The sequence below is a fragment of the Manacus vitellinus genome, unplaced genomic scaffold (assembly GCF_001715985.3).
Source record: "Manacus vitellinus isolate BGI_N305 unplaced genomic scaffold, ASM171598v3 scaffold_64_pilon, whole genome shotgun sequence".
Taxonomy (NCBI): Eukaryota; Metazoa; Chordata; class Aves; order Passeriformes; family Pipridae; genus Manacus; species Manacus vitellinus.
Window position 1 is genome coordinate 2,280,778 of NW_021940718.1, and position 8,101 is coordinate 2,288,878.

Here is an 8,101-nt window from a genome sequence, read left to right on the forward strand (position 1 = left end):
GGCGCGGAGGGGGCGGTGGGAGGCACGGGGGGAGTTCGCGGCGGGGCTTAAAGGCACAGCCTGAGAGGCAGGGACGGGTCACCCTGAAGAGCTGGTTTGTCGCTTCGCTGAACTTTGGGTTTGAGCGCTTCCCCCCGCCCCTCGCTCTCCCTGCCCGCGCCGGGAAGTGGAGCAGCGATGGAGCAGCTCCTGCCTCTCCCTCCCCGGCCACGGGACCTTCCCGGCTGGGCAGCTCCCATCCCCTCCGGCAGCAGCACCTTTCACCCGCAGGACAGAGGGACAATCGCTGCCTGCAGTGGGGTGGTTCGTGCACTGAGTTCCCCCCGTCCTCCCTTCACCAGAGCTTGTCACCCCTCCCGCTCTGAGGCCGGTGGGTGATCGGTCCACCAGCACTCAGAAACAGTGAAGGGAGCACTGTTACAAAAAACTACGAATTTCCTCAGTCAGACATCCACAGCCCTTGCAGTTCATACCCTGTTTATCATCGTAGCAATCTCTGTGTGAGAAGAACAGCCTGACTCCTGCCCAGGAACGGGCAGGGATTATCCTGCATCACACACACCCACAGCGGGGGCCAAAACTGGACGTGGCTCCTTGTGCTCAAGTTCATGTTTAAGCCCACAGCTGATCCTTCTGCCATCTTGAAAAGATGAAAAATACATGAAAAACTGAGAGCTTGTTTTGCTTTAATCTGAATTTTTGCTTGCTGCTTGACACAGTCAGCTCTCACACGGTTGCCACTTCTAAGAAGCTTCAACATTAACAGCAAACTTCAGCATTTCATGTGTTTAATGGCAAAGCAATGAAAGAACGTAGGATTTTTAAATTATAAAACTATCACAGAGATTTCTTTGGTTTTGATTGGAGCACATTCTTTCATTCCTAACATCTGCCATCCCATGGATCTCTCCAGACTGAGCACCACTGAAACCTGTTCTGAGCACCAGTAATGAAGACTTGGCTGGTTAAATTTCTTCCTGAAGGTTCAGTGAACCAGGGCAATGCAGCTATCTCTGAATCTGGACACACTTGGCTATAAGTGAGCCAGTGAACACAGAAGTAGCTCCTGTCCTTTCTGACTGTGTGCACATGATCATCCCCATGAAACAGCTGAGAGAGGGACTGACATCCTTCTAAAAGTTCAGCAGATAAAGAAGAGCCTGCACATATCTCTGTGGGAATGGAGAAGACAAAACTGCTTGATCAAACCCCAAAAGCAGTAAGGGGAGGAGGGGAGATATGGCTGCAATAGGAGAAGAAACCAGCAAAATCTAGTGGTGGATTAATGGTTGAATAGGTAAGAAATTAGGAGCAGTAGTCTCTGCACTCCTGCTGGAGGGGCTGGGAGCAAGCACAAAGTTAGGTGAGAAGGCACCATGGGTATGATCACTGGCACAGGTTGCCCTGAGAAGCTGTGGCTGCCTCTGGATCCCTGGAAGTGTCCAAGGCCAGGTTGGACGGGGCTTGGAGCAACCTGGGCTAGTGAAAGGTGTCCCTGCCAACCCAAGGTCCCTTCCAACCCAAACCATTCTGGGATTCTGTGAATAGGACTCTTGTTCTAATCACTGTAGTAGGTGCTGTGGATACTTCTGCCAGCTTTGAAGAGCTCCTGGCTGTGCCTGACATGACCATAATGAAGTAACAGAGTACAGGTGACAGGGCAAAAGAAACCTTCTGAAGTTCAACAAGATGGAAAAATTCTTCCCCTGGGATAGATTAACCCCACAGCAGAGAGTGCACACAGTTCCTTAATATTCCCTGCCTGGACTAGTCCATTCCCACATTGGGAAGCAAACAGATCCAGGCAGTGGCAGCAGGCCAAGGCTTGCTGCTCAGATGGTGTTTCCCTGTATCCTCAGGGAAAAGAAGGACTTTCCCACACAAAGGCAAACCCAGAGCAGTTGAATGGCTGGGCTGGATGGCTGTGCATTAGCAGGGGGTGGAGACCTACACGACCATAAGGAGGCTAAACACCATAAGAACATGTTGATGCAAACCTGGGGTGCTTTCCTAAAGGATCTACATTTTTTATGGAAAACTCTTATGCAAGAACTAATGACAGCTGTCCTGATCTACTGCATCAACCCAAAAATAAGATATGGCAATAGATTCCTGCTTCTGCTCCACTGCAGGTTAACCAGTTGGGCAGAAGTAAAAAAAAAAAGCAGTCCTTTAAAAATATCAGGGAAGATTCTCCTGGGCTAGAGCCACTGGCTCTAGTTTTGGACTTGCTCAGGAGCACCTGCTGGGAGCAGAGTGATTCCCAAGAGCTGCTGGAGACACACAGCACACCTCTTCCCAGTGCTGCATCTCTTTCCTAGGAACTCTTGCAGAGGTGATCTAGAGAGTCAAATCTGTTTTGGAGGTGAGAGTGAAGAGAATGGATGTGGAGACTGACAAACAGGAATTGTACTTAAACAGAAAAAACAGAGATCAAAATTCAAAATACTGTTTGCTCGAATAAAGTTCCCACCAAAAGAAAAATACCACAGATTCACACCTAATGTTATGCTCAAATGCTGAAGAAGTTCAGAGCCTTGCATTTTCACTCACCATCACTATTTTTCTGTTCAGGTAACTTTTTTTCAGCTCCTGCTCACACAACAGCACCGGGCCCATGAATGCTGGAACTCTGGACTGCTGTGGTTCATTATGGTGAGTGGGAAGCTCTCTCTTATTTGCTGTGTATGACACACAACCTTTATTCCCTGCTAAAATTGAAAAAAAAAAAAAAAAAGTATAAAATCGTTTGGGATACGTGGCAGGAGCTCTGGAACTTGTAGCAAACGTCTTTTATTTGAGTGTGTCTTTTAGTTGTGGTGTGGTTGGGGGTCAGGGCTGGTCCTGTGTGCACAGCAGTGCAGCAAAGTCACTGAGTCCCTGGGTGGTCCCCCCTTAATCACCTGCACAGACGAGACAATGAGCTGGTTTGAAACTCAAGGTCTTCACAAGAAAACATTTCAGCAATTGGCACAGAAGATCTCCAAGTGGGAATTTCAGTGTGCCCCGAAGCCAGCCTTCAGGCAGCACCAGAGATACCCCCTGAGCCATAATCCTGCATGGAGAATGTGGAGGATCCAGCCTGTGCTTCCACAGCTGCCTAAGGGGGTCCTGTGAAATGGAACAAGGTGTACAGAGAGAAAATGCTTGTAAATAGTCACCACAGACTGTTCCTGCAGACACAGAACCGGTCAGGTGGGACAGATCTTCAGCAAGTGCCCAAGGCAGTGGGAGTGGCTTGGAATGCCAGGAATGTTTTAAGATCTTCACTAGTGATGGATGGTGCACCTGTGGCACTGGGGGGAGAACCCTGGGCCAGCTCCACTGCAAGGGGAGTGGACCTCCTCCTCTTTGAATGGCTTCATTCCCCATCAGAGCATCACTCTGTGCCAGGACCTATAATCTGGGCTAAAAAAAACCCACAAAAACCAACAACAGAAACCAAACAAAACCATCCCAAAAAACTCACAGCCCCTCCTCAAAAAAGACCAAATCAAACCGAAAAACACCCCACAAACCCAACAACAAAACCCCAAAAAACCCAAATGCTCTGTCCTTTTCTGTGCAACACACACAGGAATAACCAGGTACAGGAATATAAAGAGGTCACACAACTTGTTCATTGCACTGATTTTGTTCCAGCACAGAGGTGTATATTCAAACCTAGAATACCAGGCACTGTTTTAACTAATACAGGTTGAGGTGTAGAATACCTTAGGATGAGCTTTGTGGCCAGACTGTATCTTAATATTTTAGTACCCTTTTTTTAACACTAAACCAGTCTTTCTGGTTTTGTTGAACCCTCCTTGTCTGAATGGAAGCAGTGACAGTCCAGACAGAAAGGCTGTCTTGCTGCAACTGCTTTTTTTTTTTTTTTTTAAGAGCCAGATAACACAAGAAATTTCTCAATTTCTGTCTCCCCAGCTGCATTGCCTATCTAAAAGTGAAATGCAGGACATACTGAACAGAAACACAGAGTGGAATTGCACCTGTTGTCAGTTTGTACTGTTCCTGGATACACCTTGTAATTCAGGAGATATTTAGTATTTTTTAGAAATATGGACTGTTAGTGACCACCTTCCTTCCCAAGCAACAGCACTATAACATGCAGAGTAGCCAAACCCAATTTATCAGTACAACTGATCACATGGCTTTAAATTAAATCCCCAAAGACATTTTATCACATCCTGGTGCAAGCAATAAAAAAAAACCTATTTCAAATGTAAAGGTGAAATACAAAAATAGCAAAACTCGGTTCAAAAATTTAGTATCTTTATTTGAAGAGTTTTAGAAAATTTTTACAGTTTTAAACTAAAACAGACTAAAGGAAATTCCAGTGTTTTTTAAAAGCAAAACAGAGAGGAAAAAAACCAAACCACCACAATTTCAGTTGACCAGTTATTTTCAAGTTTTTCTTTCCTCACATCCACATATGCCTGAAATAGGCTTCATTACTCCATGCAAAATTCCCTCTGCAGAAACCCTTGGGATATTTCTCATCTCTTGTCCTAAGATTCTGTCATTCCCCCATTAATTTTGAAATAGGGTTTTTTCCCCGTGTTACGTCGCAGAAGGAAGAAGCAAATCTACATTTGGTCACTGGAAATGCTATGTATTACAATGTATTTACATATATAAAAATATATATATATATATATTATGATATGCTGTGCAATTGGATACAAGGCTGTAATTCAGTTAAGAGGGAGGGCTGGTATCAAAACCATGAAGATCCACACACAGGGTGGGAAAAAAGCCACCCAGACTGAAACAAAAATCTTATGCACATGTTACAGTAGAGACCTACAGTTTTGGAAAAACAGAAATGTTTACAAAAAATGTATTTTGCTGTGTGGAAACAACATTGCTTTTCCCCTTGGTCTTTGCAATAGCTCTCTCCTCCTGCCAGCACAGGTGAGGTGACACACTCAGTTCTTCGTTATCACTTGCAAATATTAACAGAAGAAAAAATATCTTCCTTGTACCATAGACATAGACAACCACAGAATTGCTGATTTATCCCTCCTTGTAGATATCATGCACAATTTTGCAAGTCATCACCCAGCAAGTGCTGCACCTTCCCCAGCCTCTGTGAGGGGAGAGGGACCCTCTTCCCATGGGGGTCAACAGCCCAGCAACCATGGACTGACCTGCCCCACGTGTGGGACTGACTGACTGACAAGGGAGAGGAAATACAAGATAAAACGAGGGAATCAGGGAAAGAGGTTCGTTTTACCTGCATCCCTGACCACACCCTTACAGAGAACGAAATCCCTCATTCTTTATGTCCCATCTGCACTTCATTTCCACAGCTTGCCTGTTTGGAAGTAGTAGCCCCTCTGCAGGAAAAATACTCTAAGTTTTCACACAAATCTTCCCCCACTGGCCAACTTTCTTCCCCATTCTTTTTTTTTCTGGGGGAGGAGTTGTTTTTTAGTGCATTTTTTTGTATTTTTTCCTTTTTTTTTTCTCTTTTTTTTTTTTTTTTAATTAAGGGGCCGAACTGCATAGAAGATCTTAAAATAGCAAAAAACATACCATAGGTTGGATCACAAGAAACTTGCCTTCAGCAACTGAAATGAGCTTTAAGTTTCTCCCTCATGTGCACATATGCAGAGTTAGATGCATTTGCAAGCACTAAAATTAACAACCTGTAGTTTGCACTCCTCACAGCACTAGCCTACATACTATTATTTGAACACCATCACAAAGTCCTTCCACAAAGACACCAGACAAATTTAAGACTGTTCTACTGATAATGTTACCTTCCAAAAATCAACTTCCTCACTAAAAGCAGCTACTGTCAAGCATCCAAGAAACAAGCATTAAGCAAATGGGTCTGGCTCTCATCTCTTACATCCTCTTTATACTGCTTGATTTTTGCCTCCAGCAAAAGCACCTCTGACTCTGTTTTGGTAAAGCAAACACTAGCAGGGGTCACAGGGTGGGTTGCCAGGGGGTTACCAGACCCCACTCCCTCCAGCCCTGAGGAAACAAGGTCAGGAATGAGCAGAGCATCCATGGGCACAGCTGTAAATCCAGATTTTTCTTTAAACAGTTAAGTTTTGTTTCATATGTTGCTAGGCTGAAAGTACCAGAGCTCATACTTCCTTCTAGGTCAAAAAGGTTTAGTGTGTTTAGCCCCATGACACGACCCAGGTGCCAGGCTGGGCACAGTGGCCAATTCCCTGCTCCAAGCTTCTCAGACAGCACCAGGAGAGCATCAGACACAGAGATTTCCTCTTGCTGTCCCACAGCCTGTGCTGGCTCTATGAAAGTCTGAGAATCAAAAGGTTGCTGGAGAGGACAAGTGGCAAAGCAAGAGTTGAAGACAAGTGGGTAACGTGTTCACCCCAGCAAACACAGACCATTCCCACTGATGGGGCACTGGAGAATCAGCCTGTCTCCTACATGGGCTTGTTGCCAACTTAGGGGCTGCTCTAACATCTGTCATTTACATTTTTTGAAGTCTCCACTGACAACTATGAAAAAAAACAGATTATGACCCAAACCAGAATGAACTGCACCACTGTGGGTTTTTTTTGGTCAAACTAACCCTGAACCCACTGTTTTGAAGTTTTTGTTCAATGTGAACACCTTCAGTCAGAGCAGAATAATAAAATCCCCTCCTGGTTTCTTGCTGTGAAGAACTGAGCTCCTCCCCAAACATCACCAGCTTCCCCCCATCCCAGCCTTCAAAGCTCGGATCCACAACAGAAGTGGCAGGTTTGTGGCACTTCCCTGATTACAGATACACGTTTCAGATGAAAAGAGCTATTTCTTTGCAAACCTCTGGCTTAAGGAAAAGGTTATTGTGTTGGAAATATCAGCTACAACCCTTGTGTACAACCCAACCCTGAGGGTCTGGGCTGGGGGAAGCCCCGCTGGACTCACCAGTCCCACTGAACAGCACGTTGCTGCTCCTGCCACAGTGTCATGTTCTCAGGGCTGGAGATGTTTCAGCAGCACTTGACTATGAGGTGTTGCTTGTCTGCTGCTGCAGGGCTCCCCACCAGCCCAAGTCACCAAGTTTTTTAGGAGATGTGATAGAATCTTATAATCACAGAATGGTTTGGGTTGTAAGGGACCTCAAAGGTCGTCTCGTTCCAACCTCCTCCCATGGACAGGGATGCCACTTACAACATCAGGTTGCTCATCCTTGAACTTCCAGGGATGGGGCATGAGCTGGTGATAACTAGTCCACTTTGAGACCGTGTCTCTGCACATTTTCAGCCAACCAGTGTTCACACTAAACACCCAAGGTCAGTTCACAACACACAGCATGTGTGTCAGAAGTTCTCAACAAAAAATTCCAGCTTGCAGATTTATCTCTCAGAGACAAACACCTGGATGAAGTTTGCTGTTTGGAGCTAAACTTGCATGCTAACATGCAGGAAAATATTATGAGAAACTTGATAAACTGTAATGCCACCTTCAGCTAAGGAAAGTAGCTCCAAATTATTGCAGGAGCACGAGCACCTGTAGCTCTTGTCTGCTGGACTCACCAGCACCTTCTTGGAAAACAGAACCCAGTCTGAGTTACTGCATCACATGAAGTGAAGTCCTCTACTAGTTCCTGAAATAGTGGATGACTGTGTACAGTGTACTAGTTCCCAATTCAAGAAAATCCAGTTTAGACACATTATTTATCACCTGTCTCTACAGATGGCAAAATGTCATCTTTACTCCACATAATTTGAATATTTACCTGCAAAACTGGAAAAGGTGAAACCCTCATAGAAGAACACATAATTGATAAATACAGAAGATACAGAGGATCAGTGAAGAGACAGTTCTCTTAGGCCAGTGCCCATAGGAAGCTTCTGGTAGCACACAAAGCTGTCCTGTTCTGAAATGTTTCAGGATGCCAGAAGCAATTCAACAAATTAAACATTAAAAAGAAAAAAAAAAACCTAAAAAAAAGGAGTAGAAAGAGCCCTGCAGCTATCTAACATGTGCTTTCTTGATGTGGTTTCCTTTCAGAGGATTTATCACCTTTAATTAGCAAAAGACCCAGTCTGTGTCACAAGATCCGAATTGTCAGTCACGGTGCTCACAGAACTCCCTGACAGCACTGGTGAGAGAGAAACTGAGCACTCTG